The 24553-nt window shown below is 38.7% G+C and overlaps 1 long non-coding RNA gene across 1 annotated transcript; it reads left to right on the top strand.

The window, feature by feature from the left end:
• Window positions 1-9: 9 nt before the first annotated feature.
• LOC112532172 lies at window positions 10-24044 on the top strand. The gene is made up of 4 exons (XR_003074598.3): window positions 10-355; window positions 2537-2639; window positions 21977-22129; window positions 22855-24044. It is a non-coding gene; the product is annotated as an uncharacterized LOC112532172 (long non-coding RNA).
• Window positions 24045-24553: the final 509 nt, after the last annotated feature.

Consider the following 24553-nt stretch of genomic DNA (forward strand, 5'->3'; position numbering starts at 1 on the left):
GGAGGACGCAGGGCGCAGGCGCGGCACGGTCCACGCGCCCGGCCGCGCGAGGGACAGGATTGAGCGAGGTGGCGCGTGCGCGCGGCGGGCGGGATAGGATGGCGATAAGGGAGCGCGCGCCGAGAAACCGACGGACGCGAGCCCACACGAGGAGGGGCGGGGAGGAGGAGGAGCTGAAGCTCTGAGTCCCACCCCCTCCGGCGCCCCGCCGCCTGCAGGTGCTGCGCCCTCGCGCTGTCCGGCTCCGGGCGGTGCCGTTGTGCCGGGCTTCGTCTTGGTTGTTCTCTCAGGACGCCTTTGCACTGAGTCAGGAGGTCAGAGAGTAAAGAAACAGTGGTACTTGTTAGCTGCGCAGGTGAGGACAGGGCCATATTTGCTGCACCTCCGGCGCTGTGTTCGGTTCTGGGCCCCGCCCCGCTCCGAGAAAGGCACTCAGACCCTAGAGAATGTCCAGAGAAGGGCGACAAGGCTGTGAGGGGTCTGGAGCACAAATCTGATGGGGAGTGGCTGAGGGAACTGGGATTGTTCAGTCTGAAGAGAGGGCTCAGTGAGACCTTAACGCTCTCTACAACTGCCTGAAGGGAGGCTGTGGTCGGCCTCTTCTCCCATGTAACAGCAATAGGATGAGAGGTGATGGTCTCAAGTTGTGCCAGTGGAGATTCAGGTTGGGTATTAGGAAACATTTCTTGTCTGAAAGAATGGCGAGGCAGTTGCACGGGCTGCCCAGGGAGGTGGTGCCATCACCATCCCTGGAGGTGTTCAAGAACCATGTTAGATGTGGCACTGAAGGACACGGTCAGTGGGCATGGTGGGGGTGGGCTGGCGGTCGGATGAGGCGATTCCAACCTTAATGTTCTACAAAATAGATATGAGAGAAAATATTAAATGCAGGAAGCAGGCAGGTTCTTTTGCTTGTTTTATATAGGTGTGCCCATCCTTTAAAAAATAAACATCTTTCCTATTTCACAATAAAAATTTGAGAAGGACCTAGTACAGCTCATTTATTTCTTTAAATGCCTGTATAGGCTTTAATATACAGACTTCTGATTTCAAATTTTATCAGACTTCATAGAATGATAGAATATTCCACGTTGGAAGTGACCCACAGGGATTACAGTGTCCAGATCCTGGCTCCAAACAGGGCCACCCTGAAATAAGAATAGATTAGCAAAAGCAAAATGTGGTTAAATAAAAATGTGTTGATTTTCAACTTATTTTCTGACTTGAAACTGTCCACTTAATATCAGTTTTGACACACACAAAAAAAAAAACCCAACATATTTGTGTAGTTAATAGAGGAAGTAGTGGACTACAGAAATTAGTAAAATAGAGCAAACAATTAGGTTTTCATGTACTGTGTTAGCAAAGATCATGACATTCATAAAGTTCATTTTATGAAATTGACCATTAAAAAAATGACTGTCTGAAATGGAAATGTTGCTTGCTTTCTCTCAGTATCTGTAGCAATACAGAGGTATTCTGAGCACACTGATTTCCATTTGACAGCTGATTTGTGTATCACACGTGAGGTTTTACTGACACAGTAGGACTCGTTATTCAAAATACGATATCTTTATATGTTCTGTTTTGTGTGGTGTGTCTTATCAGCTTCATTCTATAGTTCAGTCAGTTGACTTAACTTTTTTTTTAAGAGTGAGTGTAGAAAATAATTTAACTGCTCCTAACTGTGTGTTTAGTGGGCAGTTCTTTCTGTGTATTTCTGACTGTGATTCTGTATGAAAAATGTAATAGTCAGGAATTAGGCTATTTGTGTTTAAATGTGACTTCTACTGAAAGAAATTTATTTCCCTTCCACGTAATAGGTCTTCATCAAGTGTGCATAGATTTTCCAAAATAAAGTGGACTAATTCTAAAAAGAGGTTTAATTAAAGTGTAAAATAACATCTTCTGTTTATTGGTTTTTGTTTATTTTTTCTTTTTCTGGCATCAAATAGTTTGTATTTTTTAACAAAAATGTTTTTCTCACCCTCGTTTTGATGGCTTTGTTTTTTTGTTTTTCTCCCACACAATTCAGTTTTGGGAGACATCCAGAAATTATAACAGGTAAATAGGCAAGAGTACCACCAGCAGGAATCAGTACACTCACTGGAATGAAAGCTTATTCATCACCATTTGTCACAGCCTTACTGAAATCTGCTGCTTAAATTTGTTTCCCTAAATGAATTGAAGTGAGTGTATATATGTGTGTAGTGTCTGTGTATCTATCTATTTATCTATACATTTTGTTTGTATTTACACGTTGCTTCTGTTAGTTGGCCCTAAAGGGAAGCCATCCTCTTGCAATGTTGTGAACTGCAGAATTCTGTGTATTGCTGCTTATAACTTCTAAGCAAGAAGCAAGTAATCAAATGTTCAGATACAAAGGTTTTCAGTGAATACCTTTTATCTTTTCCAAGGCTGAGGGAAAGTGGTATGATGTGTTGTGCCATCTGTGTTATCTGAAGTAGAACGTTTAAAGTCAAGTTGCAAATTATCTGTATTATTGTGTTGATAAAATGCTTATCTTCTGTTGCAGCGTTCTTTACTAAGGAATTTTGAAACAGATTATCTCTTGTGGACAACAAAATGCTACGTGATCTCTCAAAACCATTACCTGTGGGAGGGGGGGTAAAGATTTGGTAAGTTTAAAGTTCTTATTATCACACGGATATTTATTATGATGTTTTTAACAATGAGCTGCTGTTTGTAAAAACTGCTATTACATGAAAATAAAATTCATCCTCAATTCAATATGCCACATCTCTGGTGTTGGTGAAGAAAAATGCAACTGTGTTGTATACCATTTTTGTCATAACCAGTTATTCTTTATGGAGAACCATATTTGACCTTACAGTATCAGAAATGCACTTCAAGCTTGTTGAAAGATCAGCAGCTCCCAAAGGACATCAACTAAATGTTCAAACTATATTCTTCAAAATAAATTCTTGAATGTTAAAGGCAAACTGTAACCCTGAGGCAGGGAAAACTGACTGCAAATGTTAGAAGCTGCATATGAGAAGGTTTTAGCAAAATAAATCACCATATTGTTGTGGAGGAAAGTGGAGAGAGTATTTGTAGTTAAAACACACAGTTCCAACTGGCCTCTAGCAGCCTAAAACTTGCATTAAATGAATTTTCATATTCTCCTCAGTTACTTTCTCCCTAAATCTTTGAAAGTACCAGCTTCTTTTGCTTTCACTCCTGGGAGGAATAAAAACAAGGTGTACGTTCTCTTTGAAAACCTTCCTCAAAATGCCTGTCAATGTTTACTATATATTTGTAATGTGACGTAGTGAAAGACTGATGTGATCATTAACAGTGAAGCTGGATGACTCATTTCCCCGTCCTTCATGACTGCTTCTGCTAAGCCTTTTGTTTCCCCTGGCTGCCTGAAGGAGAAATTCTGACAATGCTGGTATATTCTGAACAGATTTCCAAGGACCTGGAGGGTACTGGCCCTTTCATTTACAGTCCCCCAAAGCAACCTAAGGATTCTTCACATCTCATAACTTTTCTGTGTAGTAACAGTACCTGTGATGCTCTCAACATTTTTTCATTCCTTTTGAGCTGTTGTACATTCACGTTGTCCTCAACCTGTTCACTTGACAGTGCAGTTGCTGTATAATTATGTTGATTTTTGGAGGAAGATGTTATATTGTTCAGATTATAAATGAAAAATGATTGAAGGCAAAAGGCAAAACAGGAGGTTTTTTTGCTTAGTTTCTTGCTGTTTTGTCCTTAAATAGGCTTGTGTCTTGATTTTCGGAATTTTGTCTGAATTTCCTAAGGTTATATTTGGCTAAGTAGTACCTGTAAGCTTTACTGATAAAGAGTGGAAGCAAATATGGATACTTTACTAATAATCAGGTGTTGGCTAAAATAGATATACAGTTGATGTAATGAACCAGGGGGGAGGGGGGAAAGAGAAAGAAAAATAGCCCTAATCAGAAAGTCATTAGACATATGGAAGTCTATTAAGACCTGGAGAATACTTTCTGCTTTTGTGTGGATTCACACAGAGCAAAAAATATGTTGGTGGCCTGACATCCCAAAGTGGCTTTGAATTGTCTGAATCACAGAGCTACATCATAGTGACTCATTCTCATTGCACACTGACATCCCTGCTGGGAAAGAACTGCTGTATCTATCTCCCTATTAGCAATTTCACTTTGCGCATTTCTGCTGTCTTCTCTCACTGAAGTTTTTGTTTCTTCAGTTTCAGTGTCATTTATTTCTGCACCAGAAGCAAGTACTTCTCCAAATGGAAAAGCAATATAAAATCCTCTGTAGACTCCCTAGGAGTTTTGATAGAACTGAAGTCCCTCCCATGTCTATACACAAGAGGACAGAACATGCACCAGTTTCAAACTTGGTTTGCTTGCAACTTAGCTTCATGTGCTTAACACCTCAGCCCTTCACAAGTAAGATGCTCATCTTCACAAAGCAAGTAAGTGAGCAGCCACTGAAAGAAAAGCATTTCTAAAATTAGATAATCTACTAGTGACGTGAATTCTTCACAGTCAGTTTCACCCAATTCAGAACTATCCTACCAAGAATGAAATTATATACATCCATCGCTTTTCCCTCTTTAAGGATCAGTCCTAGAATGAGTGAAGTAAGGAATGGCACTCAGAGAGTAGATGTTTCACTAACCATATGTTCTTCTGGCCTCTTTGGTGGTAGATGAGACACTGAGTTTTCAGGGCAGACTTCCAAATCTGTATGTGTGGAGGGGATGAAAGGGGAAAACAAAACATCCTTTTCTCCAGAAATTTTGATCCCCCCCCCCGCCCCTCACAGATACACTCTTATCTTCTGTACTTTGGTGATACAGTGGGTGATGTCCTTCTACTAAATCATTAGAATTGTCACTCGTTGCATTTTTCACAAGGACTTTTCAGGTATATTTTAGTATAACTGCCAAATTCTTGTCAACACACTCAAGCTAAGAGCACATGACTGTTCATCTCTGGCAAAAGTCCTACAGGATTTGCTTCTAAAATTGAAAAGCTTGCACAAGATGAGAAGAGATTAGGCCAAAGAAACACAGTGATGGTACTCTCCTGAATAAAACATTCTTAGAATTTCCAGGGAGTATCTTTTGGTTCTCTGCTACTATCTATGTCTTGATAATAATTCTCAGATCTTCTTGTCCAGAATTCTTTTTTAAAGCTTTATGAACCAATGCATTACCTTTTCTTATCAAGGAAATTGAGGCTTAAATTATGCAATGCAAGCTTTCCTCTGGAATTGTCATTAAATGTAAGGCTGAGGGCCAATTCCCATGCTGCATGCTCTCATTTCAACCTCTAATGCAGTTAAACTTTGTAAAACAGTACAGCTAGCTCTTTTTCCTTACTGGCAAATAATCCTTCTTAAAACCTATTTACAAATCTTTCTTTCAGTAAGAGCTTTTTGGAGAGGTGAAAATGTATTTAATTTTTACATTTAAATAGGCATTTTATTACAGAAATCAAGGGTGATAGCCTACAGTTTTCTCCATGAAATTAAATGAACGTAGTGTCTCAGGGTCTCTGAATGCTCAGAGTTAAATAATTAAGATTTCTTGAGACTTCAGAACAGAGTTTTTTGTTTGACCGTTAATTTGCGTGTGTGTGTGTTCCTGATTTCTTTTGTTTTCTGACAGTGGCCAAAGAGTTAGGAAGCCAGAAGATTACATGTTGATTTCTTAGATTTTTTTTTCCCATTAATCAGAGATTTTCAACTTGTCTCTTGTTTCTTTCTCAAGTTTTACTCTTTCTGTATCAACTAGTGTACGAGAAAAAATAGGATAGTATTTAGTCACAAGAAACATGAAAAACCCTAGGGAGTTCATGATGGTTTTCTCACACATAAAAGCTGCTATAAAGGATAAACATTCAGGCTTCTGTGGCCTTCTGAGGATAGGAATTTTGACTGTCCTGATGAAGCTTTCTCCTTGTAATGTTGTCTTAAGTTTTAATCTGAACCTGTATGGGTATCTAATGATTGCATTCACATTTAGAGGCTATGAAATCAGGTTTGAAGCTTTACTGGTGTACAAACGACTTCTGTGAGTAAGGTGCTTTACTGGCCTACTCTTCTGAAGGTGTAGTCAGAAAATTAGAGATGAGATCTCTCCATTGATGATGACCTGATAATAAGAGAGTGTTGTCAAAAATTCTATACTCTAGTTGCACTTTTTTTGCAAATTATTTCAGACAAATGATTCAAAGGATTCCTTAAATGTTTCTCAGAAAAAAGGCAAACAAAACAACAAACAACAAGGTAATCATTCTGTCATTTCCCACTCTGCACACAGGAAGAACCCCCAAATGAATCAAAAGTCATTTTGGAGATGACACCTGAGTGACCTTTAAAAGGCTAGGCGGAATTAGAGCTTTGATTGGGAATCTCTTCTCCTTTATTATTGGTGTATTTTAAAGTTATGTATTAGTCAGTCTTGATTACATTAGTTGATTCATCTACTAAAATAATGCTTCATTACTTTTCTGTAAACTTAAAAAGGTTTTTAAAAACTGTATGTTGCTTTCCTTCTTTTCTATAGGTAAGAATTTTATTAATAGCTCAACTTAGATTGCTGGGGTGTTATTAAGACTTACTGGCACGGAGCCAGATTCTGATAGCATCACAGTGGTATAGGTCAGGACTTAATTTAGTCTGGCTTATGGTGTGAACAGATTCTCCTTAAATGTCATCTCTTTGTTCTTGACATAAAATAATTGCTATTTCTATTTACATCTCATTTTCAAGCTGTAACATTTCAATGCTAGTACTGAAAAAAAGATGGAAAGGCATAGGATAAAGATAGCATCCTTGCTGTTGAATTTTAATGAAAGAACAGAAGTAGGTGTTGGTGACTTGATTTTAATCTTTTTCTCTTAAAAATGAATAAAGAAAAGTAAGATAAGGTATTTATATTAATTGCCTACTTAGCTTAGCAATATAGGTTGGTGTAAACTTTACAAGTATCAAGTACGTATGTTTCTCTGCATGGCCATGGAAATGGATCTGGACAATCTCAAAAGACAAAAATCACAAGAATGATGACTTAAATGAAAAATTACTTAGATCAGAATGTACTTATACCAAACTTACCTTTGTAGACTTTAAACTAATCTTCAGCTTCTCTCAGCAGAAGAATTGCTTCTTTTCCAAAGTAGCATGCTTCAGTAAAATTGGATGACTTCACGTGCTTTCCTGATGTAAGAAAAATCTTTTGTTTTGTTTTGCTTATCAATTAGCTCTTTAAAACTGCATCCTTCTGATAGTCTCTTCTGTGTAGCTTGACACTGTTGGAACAAGTTCTGTGATTTAGTGAATTTTGAAACTTTTTGGATACGATGAAATGCATCTGTGAACAATAAAAGTTTGAAGGGATCTGTGAATGATATGAGTATTGCCTCTTGTTCTTCAGTTATGAGCCTCAGAGAAGAGTCTGGTTCCATGTTTTCTATAACCCTATTCTAGTTATTGGGAAAGGCTGCTGTTACTTCTCTTCTGCAGGCGTAACAAGCATAATGCCCTCAGTCTCTCCTTGCCTTTAACTCCTTTAGTCCTCAGTATACCTGTAACTACGTTAGTAGTCCTCAAGTAAAATCTCTCTAGTTCTCCTCTCTTCTCCTAGCAAGGGACCCAAAACTAGATAGTGCCCCAGATGCAGCTTTATTCTTATAAATATATATTTATATTAAAAGTAAATTGCAAAGAGACATTACTAGTTTATTACTGTATTTACAAAGCCCTCCAGTTTCCCACTTTTGTGAATCTACTGCAGAGATTTAGTATACAAAGTCTGAGTTTTGCAGAGACTGTAAGTCCTTCTTAGAGAAGTTATACCTAGCTTACAGTCATAAATAATAGTCTTGATCTTTTTGTTTTTAAGCATCTACTAGAATCATTAATAATTTTTCCATCTTTTTCTAGTTTCTTACTTTTCAATATTTTTTTCCTTGAAGTCTTTCTCTACAAAGGCATAAAATGTACACAATTCTCCCTCCCTCTCTCCATCCTTCCCTTTCCTCACATCTCCCCAGCAGTCAAATTTCTGCTCTTTCCAGGTTTTCAGTCAGCTATTTGGGATGTCTGATGCTGATTTTGTTTAGTAACATCTGTATCATTTTCTCCTTACTGTTTTGAGGTTTATATGCATGAAACCTACCATCACATTTTTTTTTAAGCATGTTAACATTTTGAATTATTTAAGCAGATGAAAGAGATCAATAGGTGAGGTCTTAAACATTCTTGATAGCCAGATGCTCCTGTATTTCACATGCAGAAATCTTTCAGCTGCTGCCAGGTTGACAAATGAACTGAGTTTTGAATGCGCCCCCTGTTCACTTTAATGACCAAGTGTTCAGGCATTCCAAAACCCCTTGTTTTGTCTCTGTATTCAAGTGCATAGGCCTAATAGCAGGCAAGCTTCATATTTATTAGTATAGCACATAGTTCGTCTCTAATTTAGGGCAGTAGGAAATAATTTTAAATGTTTGTAAGTATGTTGAGGCTTAAACTCTAAACACAGTATCTTTTAACTGCTTCAGACGTGCACAGTTGCACCTGGGGGATGAGAGGGAGCAGCTAATTTAAACAGATTTCCTTGGAACTGTGGAACTGAAATACAATTCTTTATCGCCTTTGTTAACTAGAATTACTTCTTGAATTTGCTATTAAGTTCTATAAATAAAACTTCAGCTTTTCTTGCCTCAGCTTGTATTGAGACAGCTCAGTTGGTTTTAGATATTACATTATTGTAGTCTTTGCAAGCAAACTTAAAAAAATCTGAAGCAATTACTGTTATCTCAGCTATTATTTATGTTAAGGATGGCTATTATAACACACTCTCATACCATAGGAAACTTTCACACTCAGAATTTATAGAGTATCTGTCGTGACAATGTAAAGCCTTGAAATCTCTGACACACTAGTTGATTGATAATGCAGCACAAAGGAGCAAAATTTAGATGACTTCATAATGGTATAACCTCTATTAAAATAATTTATCTAAAATTCAAAACATCAGTTATCAAGATTTTATTGTTGCATAATCACTTAGGAATACAACAAGAGGGAAACACCATGGGTCTAAGCACAGCCAAAATCTCTGCCAAAGTACAGTTTGGAAAGATGCCATTTAACCTCCCAGAAAAGATCCTGCCAGAAACCTGGACTAATAACAGTGCGTTCACCGACTCACTGCCTAAATAAATAGACTTTATCATTTATTGGATGATGATATATAAAAACATATTAACAAATCCCAATAAGGGGATAATACCAGTACCTTAGACCTGCATAGGCTTGAAAATAAACAGCACACCTAACATAAAGGAACAGAAACACTCTATCCAGCCACTCTATTTCTGTTCCTGCTAGACTTATTTCTCAGGAAAACATATTTATGCAGTCTTGTCTTGTTGACTCTCCCCTTTCAGCATATTCAGAACCTACTGGCCTTGTTCAGACAAACTTAAACAGAGGCATAACTTGGCTCTAAGGGCACTACACTTTTAGTAGCTTTATGAAAATGTGGATAGGAGAGAAATATGACACCTACAGTTGTGTTCTGCATGAGAACTTTTGTGGTGTTATATAACAGAGAACTCAGCCTCAGGTGAGGGAGAGAGAGAGAGCAAAGAGCAGGGGGAAAACATTAAGTATCTTGAGAGCAGGGAAAGCTTCAATTCGGTTTTGTGATCAGCTGAGATACAAATCAGTGGGAATCCAGGCCTCACTAATTCTTGCACTTTCAAAACTCCTGATTTAGCTTTATCACCAGAATCCTTAAATTCCACTCACAGAACGTAAATTTGAATTTTAATTTTCCCAGTAAGGTTTTCTCTCAATTTCTCTTTGTATTATATGACTTTTAGCTCTTAAATTTATTACTAGTTTTCCAGTGTAATAGTATCTATGTATTTCTAGGCCAAATTCTGTTGTGACTGGTGATGTAAGTCACTGTCATAGCTCACCTTTAGTATCACAATTAGTGTGATAATTTTTATCAATAAAAATACATAGCCTAAAATCTCCAGATTTCAGTTCTGAGCTAGAACTGATGACTCTAACTCATACCAATATCTTCTGGGAAAGGATGAGGAAGACTGGATTCTTACATACCGTGACTTGGCTGGCCCTTAGATTGTGCAACGACAATACATGTTGCTGCATATGTTCCTGTTGCCGTGTGCCTAGAATTATTCATTTGAGTTTGCTATGAAGTCAAGGAAGTCATTCTCCCCTTAGTGGAATTCATTAAATAGAGAGAACTTTGGGTCAGACTTGTTTCAGACTGTCCAAAGATGTTCTTCGCTTTCATTGGTTTCTTGTGGAAAATGTTGCTCTAACAAACTTTTTGATCCTATGTTCTGTGGGGTTTATTTTAAGTCCTACCTAATTTTAAATTCCCTCACTAGCAATTTGCATTCAGCTTTCTGTGCTAATTTAATCGATTTCTCTCTTCTATTGTTTTAAACTTTGAAGTCTTTTTAATTTTTATTTATTTGAATCTAAGAATGTTCTACTTAATGTTAAGTGCTTTGGAGTTATATGATTGGCTCAGCTCATAGCAGAAGGAAGCTGTCATACTCATTTGACCCTGGTATCTATTGGGGCATTGTACTGTCAGTTAACATCATTATCTTTTGTTGCTAAATTTCTAAAGAAACCTTTACATTTCTCCATGCATTTCTCTAATTAGACTGCCATCATCTGTCTTCAGGGAGCATGTTGAGTAAGAGACTTACTAGGATTTAGTTATGAACAGGTGGAATATCTCCTCAAGGAATCCAATTTTTGAAGTTTATTGCTTTGTAGTGGTTGTCTTCATCACTGCTGAAAACTGTTTAGCTCTTAGATGTGTGTCTTAAATAATTAGTTTCACTCTGGTAAATCTGTTCTTGTACTATTGAAGGCTGTCTTCTTTGTAGAGTTTTTCTGTTTCTTTCATTGTATTGCTTGTTGTCACTGATGTGCTCCAGAGTTTCCAATGTGGAGGATGTTGCTTTGGTTCAGGTACTAGCACAATCTTGACTAGAAGTTTCATAAGAAAATACCAGCTAAAGAGAAAGCATGAAAGAGGAATGGAAAGGGGGAAGGCTCCTTATGTTTTCTACATTGAATTAGATCCACCAAAATCTTTGGATTGCAAAATTGATCATGATATTCTTTGGACATCTCTTTAATTTCTCCTGGGACACTCTGTATAATCTTAGTGAAACCTCTGATTGTTAGCAGAGAGTAAGAGGGATTTAAGAGCAAGTTAGACTTGTACAAATTATCATTTAAGCAGTAAAAAAAAAAAAAATGTGTTGGGAGAAGCATAGGTTGTGGTCAGATTCATCCTGCATGCTCATGGTGGTGCAGAAAGTCCAAGGTCAAGCCAGGAAGTCAACTTGCGTCTTGGGCATGAAGATCAATGTGGCAACTCCTGGGCTCATGGACAGAGATGTGTGTGGAGACCCCAGCTGAGGCTGGTCAGGGCTGGTAAAGCCTATTAGTGCATTAAGCAGCCTGACAGAAACTCCTTTGGTGTTTTAGATGGAAATATAGAAAGGTTATAAGATGAACCTACAGATACTGTGGAGGGCTAATCACGTCTGATCACGTAAATGGCAAAATCACGTCTGATTTACTTTATTATTATTTTTAATAAAAGGATCTGAATGCTATGTAAATATTGGAGATTGCTACAAATCTGCCGTCTATATACAGCCAGTATGTTGCAGGAGCTGTCATAGTGGATACTGAAAATGGATGAGAAAGAGTATAGAGAAGTGGCATTGCAAAGAAGCCTGGAAGGAGTGTCTTTTAGTTCGTCCATAATGCAGTGTGAAAGGTAGCATGAATGTGTTTGTGGAGGAAAGGGTAAATAAGTAGTAGAAGTGAATGTTATTAGCTAAGTGAAGGACTGGGATGCATCAATTTATGTATATGCATATTAAGAGCTCTAGTATCTTCTTCTGAATTTAGAAGGTCTGATAGATAAATTGTCACTAACAATAATAATTGTGTAGCATTTTTTTGCAGAGAGCCAGGTATCAACAAGAACAAACTGATAAGTTGTGACAGTATTTCTAGTTGAGGTTAAACATCTGGAGAAGATACTGACCCAGACAGTATACTTGCTTTTCTATTTTGAAGCTTACTTTGTTTCACTGGAGTACAGTAGTCTTCCAAGCAAGTGAAGCCTAGTCACATCCTATATACCCCTATGTATGCCCAGTATCCAGAAAGGTTTATACAGATGGCTGTGCTGGAATAAGGATCATTTTAGCCTTATAGTCCAGGTACATCTACAGCCCTTCTAGAATTTAAAAAAGATACCAGGCACAGGTGACAACACACAGATAAGTGCAGTGGTTAGAGCAGGCCTGCAGTGCAGTCACCGGGGTGACAGAAGCAGAGGAAGGAAAAATTTCGCTTTAGCAGATGCTGCATACTGTAGATGTGAAATTGTGTTAATGCTGGAGCTTAAGAAAAAAAAAATGTAATTGGTTTCAGCATGTAGTAGGCTGAGGGAATTAGAGAGAGTTTAATACATCCATGGCTGGCAGGCTTAATTTGTCAGCTTTTAGCAATGGCTTTAGATGATAATGGGCCTCAGTATGAATTTTAAAAATATACTGCCTTTATCAACATCAAGGAGCAAAAAATTACAAATACCCAGTTTTCCTAAAGTGAAAGCAGTACAGGGTTCTCATCTGTAGTCTGTTCTTAAACTGAATGCAGTATACAAAATGCAAGTATATTTCCTTCTTTGCTTGTGTTAGTTTCATCACTATCGTTTAAGCATTACATTGAGATAGTTTTGGAGTGAATGATTGTTTCTCAGTTACTGAATTCCAGGTAATATTCTTCTCTTCAGAGGAACAGATAGCTTGAAAAATAGTTTCTATTTATAATGCAATGAAAAGTACAACAACGACAGCAAAGCAGCAAGGTCCCAGGTCACAGTGAGTGAGGATTCACTCAAACACAACAGCAGTAGGCACAGAAATTAAAGAAAGAAGCCACTTACCTTCAGAAGGCTTCAAGTACTCAGGAGTCTCCACCAAAATACCCTTGCTTCCACTGCCAACCCTTAAATGAGGTCTGGGAACGGGTGGATCCTGGTTCCACTCCTTCTGGTCACTCAAGTACATTGCATGCACCTGAGCTCCCCTGGGTTGGCCCTGCCTTCCCACCAGGTGCTCAATCACTGGTTCAAGCCATCACTTAGCTTTAGATTTATTTAGGGTACTGTTTTAAAGAAAATAATGCAGTTGTTACCATTAACCAAGAAAATCCTGTGGAAACTAAGAGAAGTAGATATACAAGTATGAAGTAGGTAGTAAACAACACCTAAATTGTCTGAAGTGAAGGCCCAACAACTTTTGTTGTTGTTGTTGTATCACGTGACAGCATGCAGACTTATGGATAAAAACAGATTTATCTTTCTTTCCTGTGAGATTACACTGAATACACTGAGAAACTGCCGTGCTGCGATGACTCAAATTAACTAACAGATTTGTTAAAATCTATAAACAGATTTTATTGTTACGTTTTACAGAGAAGCAAACTGCCAGTTACAGAGTAAGTTTAAAAATCAGGAAGGTGGAAGAGCTGATGCTGCACCTGTGTGAGCACCTGAGTTGGTCAAACATCTCACTGCACCAGAAAATAGGACCTCTCACTGCCCTTCCCTCCTGCCTTGCTTCTATCTACCTTCACCTTCCATGGGGATTGCTCTGATACTGAGGAGCATTTCCCTTGGCAGCTTCCAGTTCCGGACAGGTTTCTTTTTGTACAGACAGTTTCTTGTTAGATTGGAGATTACGCTGTCACTGTGATGGCAATGGTTGGATCTGGCTGCTCAGCTGTAGGAGTGCAGCTCTGAAGTGAGGAAAAGTAGACCGCTCCCATTTCTGCAGTAGTGATTCGTTAGAATATTTCATGCTGTCTCACACTGCTATCCAGTGTGCTTCAGGTTGAAATGGATGATTAAGGCATCCAAATATCCATCTTGGTTAACTGTTTAACGTGACAGAAAAGTAAACAAAGCTGCCAGAAGAACTGCCACGACAAAATAGCATCTCCTTTGGAGTCAGGTGTTGAAGTATAATTTAAACATGAAAATAAACAAATAATGAACCAATCCCTACTTAGTTAGTTCTCCTTTACCCAGATTAGGCGTGCTGGAAGATGGTCTTTGTTTCTTTGATATATCTAGTTTACAAGAGAAGATGTGAAAGTCCTCTGCAAAAAGCTGGCTTTAAAGGAGCTGACTGGGAAGGAGAGAGCACTACAACTACAGAGCTCATTAGAGTCTGTGTCACCCATTATAAGAGCTGGAAAAACGCTGGGGGGTTATCTAGCTTTCTCTATTATCTGTATATGAAATAGCTGTTTTAAAGGAGATTTGCTTCTTTCTTTGCAGCCAATCTGTGTGGCCTGTAGCACACATCTCACTAGATCAACTGTGTGTGGAAAGAAAAGAACTGCTGTTCTTTACACAGCAGGGCTGTCATTGAGTGTACCCGGTGCTGCAGTAAAGAGTAGGGATTAAGCCTATATGAAACATAGTTTTTCATCTGTTTTCCACAGTTTGGGTACTCAAATGAAAAAAAAAGGACAAATAGAAAAAAATAGTCGGAATTAAACCAAAATCAGTAATTTCTTCCAAAGCTTGACTTGGAGAGATCTGATGCAAAGTAATAGGGAGTAACAGCTTTGATTTTTTCTTTTTTTAATGTTTCATCAGAGGCCATTCATTTTCCATGATGTCAGTATGTGTATTTGTTCTCCCACGCTGCTGTAGGACCTCAGCAAACAGTCACATTTATGTTGAAGTACGCAGTGCAGTTAATGCAAGGTTTTTTCTTTTTTTTCTTTTTTCTTCTTTTTTTTCCTTTTTTTTTTCTTTTTTTTCCATTTGTTTTTGGTAGGGGGTGGGGAATAAAATGTCGTTTATCTCCTGTGCTGCTGCTTCATTACTGAAACATTTCTGTGCGTGTAGTCAAATCAGATGCAGAGCTAACTTCAGTTAAAAAAAGTGCTAATTATGTGTATGAATCGATGCGTACAAATGGTGAATGTGCAGTGCTGAATTATGTCAAAAATAGTCCTCAAACAGATGAATGATATTAAACAGCTTGCAAAGTTAAGGGTCTTTTTCTATTATCTCTTATACATTTCTGAAAATCTTACTATTAGCTAGAGCTGTATTTTTATTTTAGAAAGGTATTAGTTCTTATTGCTCCAATATGAAGTTATATATGTTTTCAGTCTATACAAATGCTTCTATGTAAATCTAGTGTTTGAATCTATTTTAAGAAAATGAAAACCAAATCTTTCTTACCAACAGCTGCCATCAATCACGCCCCTTGTTCCCTGCCCCTCCCTGCTCTAACCTTTAGTGCTAAACAATGTTCCTAAAGGAAAATTTATTAGATCACCTATTTAGACTCTCTGACATCATTCTGTCATGGCAATGAAATGATTTACATGGAAAAATGTATTACCTCTGCATTTAGACAAAATGAGTTTATTATGATTAATGGTTTTACTGCAACCATGAGAGAAACTGGAAACGGCTGGACTTTGTGAAGTGCAACATGACCTTTGCTCTGTTCTCTTCCCTACTTTCTTCATCTATTTTAAAATGGTTTGGGTTTTGAGCAAATAAAAATTATCTAGTAATTGAAGTAAGCTATAAATGAAGGGTGTCTGTAGTAATGCTGCCATGTAGCTGGGACTGGGACAAAAGGGAGAAGGCAATTAGCCTGAAGCAGAGTCCAAACTACCAAAATTGTAGGAGAGACATATTCCACTGACAGCTGCTGGGGGATCTTGATGCTTCGTTTGGGGAAGAGCAGCAATCACCTCCAGCTGCCCCTTCTGCTCATCATTTCTGTGATTCTAAGATACAACCGACTTTGGGCAGAAGACTTAGTATACGGTATGGTTATATGAAGGGCAAAGTCATGTTAATTAAGAAAAACATATGTATGTGCCTTAAAATGACACTTTTAACATCTCTACTATCTTCATACTGAACTGTCTTTTTCCTTAACACAAGAATCTAAACTAGGATGAGAAAATAACGCTGGTTAAGAACTCTGGAGGTATCGTATAGACTGTCAATTTGTTGGTATTCTCCTGAAAATGAGCATTTTTAGGTAGGATAATTAGCTTCTATTTTATCTGTGCAAATAAATTTATGGCGGCAGAAAGATTTTTTCAACACATTGCTATGGGACTCATACCCTGAAGATCTTAAAAGATCTTAACGATTATTATTCCTTGTTTGCGGTAACTGTGGTGAGTATCAGAGTGTTCACACATACAAAAATATTACTGCAGTTATAGTGGGTGAAGTATTTCGACGTTGCACAGTGAGTACGCCGTAGTTTTCTTATTTACATGTGGTTTTCTTATTTAAGGATTTGAAAAATATCAGTCTGTTTCACAAGCTTTGTGAAGTGTTGGGTTTAGCAGCTTAGCACTGAAGAGCACAGTTGTTTTGATGGTGACAAAGGAATCGTGTGACTGCTGATGGGTCCGTTGTTCAGGTTTGGTCAATTTCAAAGTGATTTCCTGTAGTTCCACTACTGTGGAAAGTGTGCTTTCCACGTTGCTATATGTGGAAATAAATGACACTAATGGAAGCAAATAGGTAAGCCCAGTTTGATTAATGCTTTTGAATCTACCCTTAAATTTTTATCTGTGTTTTATGAGAGGCCATGGCCTGAAGATTTCTGGAGTGAGTACTTGTCATTTTACCTGGTTTATGGTCAGGAATCACAAAAGACTTTCCTGCTTTTTCAGCTGCTAGTACAATTCTTGATCTTTAATTAATGTATTAAAATAACATAAATGTTTTCTTTCCGCATACTAACTGAACTAAAACTCAAAGGCCATCAAGGCAAAAACTTTCAAACCATTTAAATACTTACATTTAGGAAAAATGTAAATAATGTCGTTTTCTCCAGAAGACCTACGGCATGAATTCAGTCTGATAAAAAGAAGGCAAAGGTTGAGGTAAACACTGCTGGCAATTTAGTCTGCATGGAAACTCTCCGTCAGTCACAGGATGTAGTATTTGGTAGGAGGTGTAGAACAATTTGATCTGCTGTACAGATTCTGACCCCAGATTGTGACTGGTGGGGCTTTCACTTGCAGGCTGTGATGAATACCAGGGCACTGAATGCTGTTCGGGTGTCTCAGTGAAGCTTTGATGTATAAAGCTCAGTATGTTGAAACGTGGAAAAGGAACTACCAGGGGAAAATGAAAACTGGATGAATTTACTGTCATGGTTTGCCCTTGGTGACACTGACGGGACAACTGTGTTTGAAGGCACACATGGCAATGGAAGATCGCTTGCTGTTGGATTCTGTGCCTGAAAATGCATTAGCAAGTGAAATAATATTTTAAGTAATAAAAACCCACTCAAACAAATTAGACTAACATTTTCAGGAAGACAGTGTTATCAGAAACTGTTTGTAACTACAAGGAACCATAGTAACTGTGTTATTTTTATTCAGATGATTAATCCATGTCTTGCATTAGGCATAGATAGATAGAATCTTGAATAATATAGAATTCTGTTGCAGTTCTCTAAATTCAATCTTGAAATTTCAGCGCTGTCTTTCATTGATTTCTGCTAGCAATATGGACTCCTGAGAGCTCTGTGAGAGCTCTGAGAGAGATAGAACCATCTTTCCCAAATTGCACAGTTGTTAATCAGGAGCCATGTACTGTCATTCTTCTCTTCTCTGTTGAAATGGCTTGGCTTCTCCTCTGATACTGGTTATTGATGTTTAGTTCCCTGCCGTATATCATTTGTTCATCTGGCTATTTGTTTTTGAACGTGAATGATTTCCTTAGAGGAACAGTCAGAAAAGAGTGGAAGGAGGAGGTTTAACACATCAATAGGCAGCACAGATACAAACAGATATTTTGTTCTCTGGAGTACTTTTGCTTCAGTCTCTATTTGCTGCCATCAACAGCAATTGTTTGTGACTGAGCACGCACTTGTAGGTAGATATTTATTTTTAAGCTAGAGTGAAATCTGTATTGAGCTAAATCATCACTCAGATGTAATTTCCCCCCTCATCTTCCCTGTTGTCATATGGATGAGGTGGTCTCTCATCATGTTGCCAACATTTAAAGCCTCCCAGGGAGCCATATGACAGCAGGTGTTTCGATGTCTGTGTGACCTAGCTGCACGCCCTGTTGCCTTTAGTGACTGTGAGGCAGACAGGAGATGTGTTGAATTGACTCTGGAAAGAGTTTTTCTTTTGCTAGTCTGCGGCTACTGTAAACGCTCTGGGACTTATCCAGAATCCCACACACTATGGCAAAATTCAGCCAGCCAGATGGTTGCATGATTTCTCTTGTGACTTCTGCTGATCTGGAGGCCAGTCCCTGTGAATTTTATATATCATGATGAGTTTCACTGATTGAAACTGCCTCAAAACCCAGTTGAGATTTGCACTGACAGCGTGGTAGTAGAGAGGATCGGCCCAGTTGGCTGACCTACCATCTCCTTTTCAGCAATTCTGCTGTTGGCTATTAGTTTTTGTTCTGCCATGTCACTTCTGTCCCCTCTTTGAATCACTGCCACAGTTCATTGCCAGCAAACATTTGCAAGGTTTTGGGGACAGCCTGAACTATAGCTATAGCCAGAATGCAGACTGTGACTTGCATCCTGGAGAATGCTTCCCAGCATGTGCATAGGGATCTGGGTCCCTGACTCCCATAGTGTGAGGATGCCCATGCTTGGCTAGGCTGATTGTGTGTATGTAACGAATTAAGGCCTTGTTACTTTCTAAATAAATTGCACTGCTATCCCTCATGCAGTGTTAAAAGATGTGCCCTCATACTCCAGTCAGCTAGGACTGTTGTATGGCTGTGTGATGTCCAGCACGTTGCCACCTCCTTAGGACCTGCTTAAAATTGTAACAGTAGAAATAACATCATTATTGCTGGTGGTTTCAAAGGAGGTTTGACAGACAGAAAGTGTGCTGTCCTGGAAGTCAGCTTTGATATAGTTGTGGTTAACTTGCATAAGGAGAAAGGAGCTGGTGACCGAAAATTAGCTTTTAAACTTGAGGTGAAAGAGCAGGACTTCTGGAAACTTCTAAACCATTATTTAGGAGTAGGTTACAGAAAGCTGTTGCCTTCACCCTCACAGCCAACGTTCCCCTTCCAAATCACACACTTGTTTAAGCATCTGAAAGCAAATGGAAAAGATGGAGAAAAGACTGTGTTTTGCTCTGGTAAATAAGAAAATATTTAATGAAGCAATAGAGGCAGTCTATAATAATGACAAATAGTCTTTTTTGGTTTGGTTTGTTTTTAAATGTGTGGTTTTAGTTTTCTTTAGTTTCCTGGTTGGAAAATACTTTTTTTTTTTTTTTTTAATGTATTCCTCAGTTTGCTGTTGAGGAGCTGGGATGTGGTTGCTTTACCCTAAGAGCTTTATGCAAAGAGTTTATCAACTATTGAAGGCTTTGTGCATGTATATCTGTGGGGGATGCGTCTATGGGTGAGGAAGAGAATGATGACTGCAGATGTAGAACAAATGAAAAAAATGCATCAAGCTGTGTATGATGTATGGAGCACAACCTGGGAAACAGGAAAGCCTCCCAAAGGTTTTTAACAATAACACAGTGAGATATGATAATAAATATCCTGCACGGTCAGTGATACAGAATGGATACCTTTCCTTTCTGAACTGTTTCCTAAACAAGTTTAAATACAAGATTCTGCTGTAGAATTACAGAAACATTTCTACCTCTAGCATTAGCCCCCAGTCTAGAGTTTGGGGCCAGACAGGATCCACCTGAGGGTGCCAAGGGAGCTGGTGAGCATGACTGCTAAGCTACTTTCCATTGTCTATCAGTGGTCCTGGTCAACTGAAGAGGTCCCAGATGATGAGGCTTGCTAACGTGACTCCCTTCCATAAGAAGGGTCGTAATGATCCAGGGAACTACACGTCTGTCAGCCTGACCTTGGCAGCAAGGAAGGTTATGAAACAGATCATCTTGAGTGAGATCACACAGCATGTGCAGGACAACCAGGGGATCAGGCCCAGCCAGCATGGGTTCACAAAAGGCGGGTCCTGCCTGACCAACCTCATCTCCTTCTATGACTGAGTAACCAGCCTGGGGGATGAGGGAAAGGCTGTTGATGTAGTCTACCTAGGCTTCAGTAAAGCCTTTGACACTGTCTCCCACAGTATACTGCTAGCGAAGCTGTCAGCCCTGGGCTTGGACAGATGCACTCTGCTGGATGAAGAATTGGCTGCAGGGCTGGCTCCAAAGAGTGGTGGTGAATGGAGTAAAATCCAGCTGGTGATCGGTCATGAGTGCTGTTCCACAGGGGTTGGTATTAGGGCCTAGCCTATCTTTATTGATGATCTGAATGAGGGCACTGAGTGCATCCTCAGTAAGTTTGTAGATGACACCAAGGTGGGGGAAAGCGTCAATCTGCCTGAGGGCAGGAAGGCCCAACAGAGGGATCTGGAAAGGCTGGATAGCTGGGATGAGGCCAGTGGGATGAAGTTCAACAAAAAGTAGTGTCAGTCCTGCGCTTTGGCCACAACAACCCCAGGTAATGCTACAGGCTTGAGAAAAAGAGTGGCTGGAAAGCTGCACAGCGGACCTGAGGGTGTTGGTTGATACTCAGCTGAACATGAGCCAGCAGTGTGCCCAGGTGGCCAAGAAGGCCAACAGCTTGCATAATAAGTAGTGCAGTCAGTAGGGGCAGGGAGATGATCATCTCTCTGTACCCAGTTCTGGTGAGACTGTACCTTGAATACTGTGTTCAGTTTTGGGCTCCTCCCCTACAAGAAAGACACTGAGGCCCTGGAGTGTGTCCAGAGAAGGGCAATGAAGCTGTGAGGGGTCTGGAGTATAAGTGGTATGGGGAGTGGCTGAGGGAGATGGGATTGCTCAGGCTGGAAAAGAAGAGGTTCAGGGGAGACCTTACTGCTCTCTACAAGTCCCTAAAAGGAGGTTGCAGTGAGGTGGGGGTCAGCCTCTTCTCCCAGGTAACAGCAAAAGGACAGAATACCTCAGGTTGCACCAGGGGAGGTTCAGGTTGGATATTAGGAAGAATTTATTCTCAGGAAGAGTGGTGATGCATTGGAACAGACTGTCCAGGGGGGTGGTGGAGTCACCGTCCCTGGAGGTGTTTAAGGAAAGGACAGATGTGGTACTGAGAGCCATGGTTAGTGGGCATTATTAGTGGTAGGTGGACAGTTGGACTTAGTATTAAGACAGTTGGATCTTAGTATAATCATAGAATCATTAAGGCTGAAAAAGACCTCTATCTACACAGTTAAGATGAGATCATATTATTAAATGATGCGGATACTATAGGTAATTCTCATGTAAAGAAGGAGTATTAAAACAGCTGAGTCAAGAGATGAAGGAAAGATTATCACCTGTAAAGATGAGGGGTCACAATATGCAGAACCGCCTCAGTCAAGATAAAGCACTGTATACTGCGATTTGTTTTCTTCGAGGTGTTATTAAAAACAGGCAGTAGTGAGATTATTTTGGAGTATTACTATAGTAACTCCCTGAGTAGAAATTATAATTCCTCTACCTGTGTTCCAGTAAAACAATGGCAACTGCAGGCTCTAGAGAATGAAATGTTTTTACTATTGATTAGTTTTAGAAAATGTTAAACTTCTTTTACCTATTCAGCTTATTGTACTTCATAGAAAGCTCATGTTTCAATATAAATGCCAGCATGTTCCACTTTATGTTAAGAACTTATGGGAAAAGAGAGAAAAAAAACTGTTTTTCAAAGAGAAATAACTGCCAGACCTGACCTATTTATTCTTATAAGAATATACGCAGGTATTTAATAATACACTGAGAACATGTATTTGAAATGTCTTCTGTTCCTTATTCTTTAGGTTATGATAAGTGTAAAAATGCATCACCTTTTGATTGAAAAATCCTTCTAATTTCTGTTTTCTAGATATAGAGAGCTGAGAGTCCAAGAGATATCCACATGATGGTGATTGGCTTCTGGGGAAAAAAAGAAAAAAAAACCAAAAGAACACTTGCAAAACACACAAATTCCAAGGTGTTATGGAGGGAAAAAATGGAAGACACGTCAGAGAACCTCCAGGTAAATACCTAAGCCTAAATAATTTTCCTCTGGAGGGAACAGAGTAACATAGAGTAGTCCTGCCTTAAATGTAGGTCAGCTAGATTTTTGTTCAGATATTTACAGGTAAACAAGGTAAATTAATACTACAGTGGCTTAGCTATCAATTTCTTTGCCTCAGCATGTAAAATAGAGCATTTGTTTATGCAATTCCAGGAACAATTTGGGGAAGAAAAGCTCCTCTAATAATCATCCTATGTATAGTATTGCACAGTTAATGGGACAAAAAATACTGTTTTGGGGTGATATTTTCTGGATAATGTGATTCCTGCCAGAAACCTGATGCTCTATTTGATATACCAAGCAGAGATTATATTGGTTAAAACCATCATAAATAGTGTAGTACATTTATTTCCTGTACTGTGTGGGAACTTTCTTATTATTCTAAGTAAAGAATTCAAGTTCTACTGCTGCGTAAGAGATTATCATCCAACTGCAGTACTGATGACATGCCCAGACATAAACTTTCTCTATGAGCTATCAATAGCCCAGTGCCTTACCTCTGTTAGAATAATTTTTACCTCAGACCCAGTCAACCTATGCCTAATTTATTCTTTTAGTATCTATAAACATCTAACATAATTATTGCAGTGAAACACCAAGTTGTCCACAGGGTTCTTATATTTAACTGTTCTTGGGTTTTCTATGTTGTCATCATTGTGGTTTTTGTTTTCTGTCTTGTACAGCTCCGGCAGAGTTACAGATGAACATTAATCCATACACTTATGCACACCTTCTTCCAAAGGAAATTTCAAAGGAAACTGATACATCTTACAGAGGTGGCATTCACGTTTGCATATGGTGAGTACTGCATCTATAGTAGCAAATCAGAGTGACTGTTTATGTGTAGAAATTACTGTAATGACTGCTTTGCTCTCATGGAGCACAAGGTGTCACAGATGGCTGCCAAGCCATTCTCTCTCTGGTAGCAGGTGTAGATCGAAGCAGATAAAAGCTTGGCATTCTTGTCTGTGAAGTTCCAGGAAATACTACTCACTACATGGTAACATAGTTGCAAGTTGCTAATGATGGAATCACTGCATTAATTTGGTATGATACTGCTCTACGGTGCTCAAGTTGGAGCAAGAAAAGTTGGTATGCATTTACAAATTAGACTTTAATATCCCATGCAGCTGTTTGCATTTGCCTAATTTAACAGCAGTGACTTCACATTAGCATCACCATGGTATCATAAAAACACTCCAAGAGAAAATGATACAGCCTCTTAAAGTCTGATAATGCAAGTTAGGCGCATTCTATTTCAGGTGGCTTTTTTTTGTTTGTTTGTTTTGAGGGTTTTTATTTATTTATTTATGGCTTAAAAATGTATTTTTATGTATAAGGCGGATCTTTAGGTCTGATATGTTTCTTTTTGGTACAAGTACCAGGATTTTATAAAAATACTGTGCTCCTGTAGACAGACAGTTTAAGCACTAAATTAAGAGCTTTAATGGAAATCACCAACTTAAACATAGTCGCTACCTTGTGGGCAATTTTGCTTTTGGAGCCTTTGCAAGAATATCAGAGTTCTTTTGTACAACAGTAAAAAGGTAAGTAAATACCCACCTACACAAACACAGCGCTGTTTTAACACAGATAACGGTCTAATGCGTTGTCTATGGTATAAACTGTTTTGTACACTTACCTGCATAACACTGGCATAGAGCCGCTTGCTTCCCCTTTTAAGGGTTTCCTGAAGTATCACAGAAATGTGTAAACTGATGTTTTGAGAATTATGTAATATGTGGACGGGCCCTGGGATAACACCATGCATCAAAAGAACAGAAAAAGTGTACTTCGGACAGAACTACCAATGCCTGTTAACCATCAGCATAAGAACACAACCTCAGTTGGTGCCACTTTTAATGATTAGAAATAATACATTGTAAAACAAAAAGTGAAAAAGTTCCAGCGTGATACTTATAAACAAAGAACAAATAGAAAACAAAAATGAGGATTTGTTTTTCTTTTTTTTTTTTTTTACCTCACTCGTAGTATTATTAATACAACAGATCATTTAGTCTGAGGTAATACCACTATCATCTTTTTAGTCCTTCAAGGACTACTTAATGTAACGTGCATTACTATCACTTAATTTTTAAAAGCGAGACTTGATAATCGAATCATGGAAATCCCTTTTTAGTTAGGGACCTGTGGCTGCAAGAGTAAAATCAGAACTAAGCCTATGCAGCAAGAACTACAGAACGTTAAGTGTCCTACATGGCACATCATGAGCCCGTCAGTACTTGAAGTACAGTTATTATTATTATCATTATGTAAAAATCAGACATTTCAACAGAAAACAGACTTTGTTCCACAACAGCCCTTAAGAAATTTAGAACACTGTTAGCTTGCTTAAATCAGCTAAACAAAAGATGAATTCAG

This window comes from Gallus gallus, chromosome 3 (assembly GCF_016699485.2).
Source record: "Gallus gallus isolate bGalGal1 chromosome 3, bGalGal1.mat.broiler.GRCg7b, whole genome shotgun sequence".
Taxonomy (NCBI): Eukaryota; Metazoa; Chordata; class Aves; order Galliformes; family Phasianidae; genus Gallus; species Gallus gallus.